General features: G+C 49.0%; 1 protein-coding gene across 1 annotated transcript in view; it reads right to left on the bottom strand.

Moving 5' to 3' along the window:
• The window catches only part of LOC145414709 (neuroligin-3-like), a 427,942-nt gene that overhangs the window by 320,368 nt on the left and 102,574 nt on the right, over positions 1-5,000 (bottom strand). The gene's annotated exons all lie outside the window — the stretch shown is intronic.

Here is a 5,000-nt window from a genome sequence, read left to right on the forward strand (position 1 = left end):
ACCCCTCCTCATTCTCTTCATCATTGCCCTCTCCCTTCCTTCAATCAAAACTGCCAGTGTGTCTCTCTCCTTCCCTTCCCTTCCCTTCCCTTCCTTTCCCTTCCCTTCCTTTCCCTTCCCTTCCTTTCCCTTCCCTTCCTTTCCCTTCTCTTCCTTTCCCTTCCATTCCCTTCCCTTCCCTTCCCTTCATCCATCTCCCCTCCCCTCCCCTTCCTTTCCTTTCCTTCCCCTTCCCTTCCCTTCCCTTCCCTTCCCTTCCCTTCCCTTCCTTTCCCTTCCCTTCCCTAGTCAGTGTTTCAATCATGCCTAACCCCTCTCTCTCCTCTAAAACCTCTTCCCCTCTCTTTCCCCTCGTCTCATGCCCTTCCCCTCATCCTTTCTCATTCTCTCTTGTCTCCCTTGTTCTCTCTCTCTCTCTCTCTCTCTCTCACACACACACACACACACACACACACATCCCTCTTCCTTCACAGTCTCCCTTCTACGCCTTCTTACCTTGCCTTCTTAGTTCCTTTTCCTCCCCCTCTCATCCTTCCCCATTCTTCCTTCTGTCATCTCTCCTCTTTTCCTTCCTCTTTCTCTTCCTTTCCCTCCTTCCTCTTCCCTCCTACTCCTCCACATATATCGCCTCATCACCATCATCATCATCATCATCATCATCATCATCATCATCATCATCATCATCATCATCATCATCATCATCATCATCCCTTCAGTCCCCTCTTCCCCAACCCCCTTCCCTTCTCTCACACTTCTCTCTTCATCGTCCATCGTCATCTCTTCCCCTCTTCCTCTCCCCTCCCCTTCCTCTTTCCTCCACACATTACCTCCTCCTCCCTTCAGTCTTTTCTCCCCTCTTTTCCCCTCCTTTCCCTCCCTCTCTCCCAATTTCCTTCTCCCCAATGCCTCATACATTTCCTCCCCTCTTCTCTTTTGTCTCACTCCTCCCTCCCACAATTTCCTTCTCCCCTCCACACCTTCTCCCCTCTCCCTTCCCTCCTGTCTCCCCTCTCTTTTCTCCCTCTGCTTTCTCCCCTCTCACCTCCACTCTCTCTCCACTTTCCCTCCTCCTTCTTCCTTCCTTTCCTCCCTCCATTCCATCCATTATGCACTTCTCTCTCTCTCTTTCTCTCTCTCTCTCTCTCTCTCTCTCTCTCTCTCTCTCTCTCCTCCTCCTCCTCTTCCTCCCTTCATCCCCTGAGTCTCATATACCCCTTTCCTATCCCCCCTCCACTCTCTCTCCCCTCTCCCTTTCAGTCTCTCTCCTTTCCTCTCCCATCTTTCCTCTTTCCTCCTCTTTCATTTTCCTTCCCGTCCTCCACTCCCTTTCCCCTCTGCCCTCCTGCCCCTCCCGTCTCCCCTCTCCCCCCTCCCTTACCCTTTCCCCTTCCCGTCTCCCCTCTGTCTTCCATCCCAACCCCTCCCTCTTCCCTTCCCTTTCCCCATCAGTCCTCCTCCCTTCCCCTATCCCTTCCCCTCCTCTCTTCCTTTCCCTCCCCTCTCCCATCCACACCCTCTCTTCCTTCCCCTCCCCTCTCCCACCCCCCTCTCTTCCTTCCCCTCCCCTCTCCCTTCCACCCCCCTCTCTTCCTTCCCCTCCCCTCTCCCTTCCACCCCCCTCTCTTCCTTCCCCTCCCCTCTCCCTTCCACCCCCCTCTCTTCCTTCCCCTCCTTTCTCCCATCCACACCCTCTCTTCCTTCCCCTCCCCTCTCCCTTCCACACCCTGTCTTCCTTCCCCTCCCCTCTCCCTTCCATACCCTCTCTTCCTTCCCCTCCCCTCTCCCATCCACATCCTCTCTTCCTTCCCCTCCCCTCTCCCTTCCACCCCCCTCTCTTCCTTCCCCTCCCCTCTCCCTTCCATACCCTCTCTTCCTTCCCCTCCCCTCTCCCTTCCACACCCTCTCTTCCTTTCCCTCCCCTCTCCCATCCACACCCTCTCTTCCTTCCCCTCCCCTCTCCCTTCCATACCCTCTCTTCCTTCCCCTCCCCTCTCCCTTCCACCCCCCTCTCTTCCTTCCCCTCCCCTCTCCCTTCCATACCCTCTCTTCCTTCCCTTCCCCTCTCCCTTCCACACCCTCTCTTCCTTCCTCTCCCCTCTCCCTTCCATACCCTCTCTTCCTTCCCCTCCCCTCTCCCTTCCATACCCTCTCTTCCTTCCCCTCCCCTCTCCCTTCCACACCCTTCTTCCTTTCCTTCCCCTCTCCCATCCACACCCTCTCTTCCTTCCCCTCCCCTCTCCCTTCCACACCCTCTCTTCCTTCCCCTCCCCTCTCCCTTCCACACCCTGTCTTCCTTCCCCTCCCCTCTCCCTTCCACACCCTGTCTTCCTTCCCCTCCCCTCTCCCTTCCATACCCTCTCTTCCTTCCCCTCCCCTCTCCCATCCACACCCTCTCTTCCTTCCCCTCCCCTCTCCCTTCCATACTCTCTCTTCCTTCCCCTCCCCTCTCCCATCCACATCCTCTATTCCTTCCCCTCCCCTCTCCCATCCACACCCTCTCTTCCTTCCCCTCCCGTCTCCCTTCCACACCCTCTCTTCCTTCCCCTCCCGTCTCCTTTCCACAACCTCTCTTCCTTCCCCTCCTCTCTCCCTTCCACACCCTCTCTTCTTTCCCCTCCCCTCTCTTCTTTCCCCTCCCCTCTCTTCATTCCCCTCCCCTCTCCCTTCTCCCCACCTCTCCCCTTTCTCCCCTCTCCCCAAACGAACCCTTATCTCGACTGCAGCTCCTGTTATCATCACCATTTGTCAGATAAGAGGCAGAGAGACGCCCCATTATCTCCCCCCTCCTGCCATAATCCCAATCCAGGCCTCAGAGTGCGAGATGCCGACCTTTTCTTCCTAGAGGGGGGTTGGGGAAAGAGGAGGGGGTTGGGGAAGGGGAGGGGGAAAGTTGGAGGACTTTGGGGGCGAGAGAATGGATGGGAAGTTTGGGATAAAGGGAGATTTTGGGGAGGGGGGTTTGATGGTGGGGGAAGGGAAGAGGAGGGGGGCTTGGAGAATGAGGGAGGGGGTTTGGGTGGTGGGGGAAGGGGGAGGGGATTTTGGTGGCGTGGGGAAGAGGGGGTTGGGGGAGTGGGGAAAGGGGAGGGAGTGAGGGGGGGTTCTGTTTTGTATTTAGAGGGAGGGGGGGGATGATTTGAGGGGAGGGGGGAAAGGGGGGGTGGGGAGGGTGCATAGGTGAGTTTGGCCAGGTGTGAATCCCTTCTTCCCGAGGACCTCTTTTTCACTTCGAATTTATTTTATTATTATTATTATTATTATTATTATTATTATTATTACCACTAGATTATTTATTTATTTATTTGTTTATTTGGTTTTAGGGAGACGTCTTGCTTGGTTTATTTATCGTCTTTTTTTTCGTTATTTTTTTCTGCCTTTTCGTCTTCATTATTTTTTTTTTCCTTTTCAAAAATTCGTAGGTCTTTCTTTTTCTCTCCATTTGCCTTTTTTTTTTTCTTGTTTTTTCTTATTCTTCACCTTTTTTTCTTGCCATTGTTTTTGTCCATTCCTTTTTGTTTTCATTTCTTTCTTTGATCTTTAACATTTCTTCCTACTTCTGTTGTCTGTCTTTCTTTCTTCTGTTGCTGTCTTTTCTCTCCACCTCTCTCTCTCTCTCTCTCTCTCTCTCTCTCTCTCTCTCTCTCTCTCAAACATCTTAATCTTACCTCAAGGAAGATTTAAGAAAGACTTTAAGGTGATATTTAAAGGACTACACAAACGGGGAGAGTTTTATGAATCTTGTAAGTATAAGTGGGCTATATAAGTGAATAAGTGAAATGATCAGTTAAGTGAAATGATCAGTTAAGTGAAATGATTAGTTGTATAAGTGAAATGATCAGTTACATAAGTGAAATGATCAGTTATATAAGTGAAATGATCAGTTACATAAGTGAAATAATTAACCACCCAACCATTTAAGTAGTAAGTAGACAGTAGATAAAATTCCTACTTACAAAGGTGGATGTAAGTACTGGGCATCAATTTACCTGAAGAAAAAATAAATAAAACTAAATTATAACTCTATATCTGCATTCTTTAATCATCTATAAATTTTGTAACCTAATTATAAAAAAAAATAGTTAAATTATATTCTGTTTGTATTCTCAATAACAACTTAGCTTGCATTATAATTATATATACCGGAATATTTTTTTTTTCATACGCCCTAACGCTGCTTCATTTCAATTGACCTTTGACCCCTATTATATCATTATCCACCACTAATGACTTCTAATTAGGGTGGCACTAATGACCTGGGGTGGAAAGCTGAGAGGTCGTCACGGGTCAAATCACTATACTCTTTTCACCTTAACTTGGCTCAGATTTTCGTCCTTTGGCTTCGTATTTCACGTAGCTCAGTGGCAGAGAAAGACAGTGCTGCGGCTCTGTATCCTCTTTATAGCACTTCTTCGTGACTAGTATTGTATTCTAGTGTTAATTTGTTACAACTTAGAATTCAAGACGGAGAGATGGCAATTTTAGGCCAAGTTAGAGTGTATTGTCCCCCACACATTAATATCCTGATGAAATGATGGGCATGTCAGGGAAATGTTGGGTGAGAGAGAGAGAGAGAGAGAGAGAGAGAGAGAGTAGAGCCTGACTTCTTTATTTTCTCATCAGGTTTCGTGTGACACAAAACCCATCTTCAATGAGTTTGGAAGAAGACGGGGTTCTGTGCAGCCCTCAGCGGTAGAGAAAATAAATATAGCTCTAATCTGTGTCACTCTCCCACCCAATATTTAGAGAGAGAGAGAAAAAAAAAAAGACTCCAAGCTCTGTCTCTCTCTCCCAGTCAAAATTTCCATCAGATTCCATCCACTTATCTCAGTGGATCATCTAAAAATGTTAATATCATTTTAGTAGTGTATTATTGCAGAACCCAGTCACCTGAAGCACTGTTAGTAGATAGTGTGGGTGAGAATTGATCTGTCTATCTATCTATCCATTGCCAGACGCCTTAATCCCGCAAGGGGTGGCCACAAACGAATCGCCCCCATGTC

This window comes from Coenobita brevimanus, chromosome 100 (assembly GCF_032717465.1).
Source record: "Coenobita brevimanus isolate Jiangsu-jjx chromosome 100, ASM3271746v2, whole genome shotgun sequence".
Classification (NCBI taxonomy): Eukaryota; Metazoa; Arthropoda; class Malacostraca; order Decapoda; family Coenobitidae; genus Coenobita; species Coenobita brevimanus.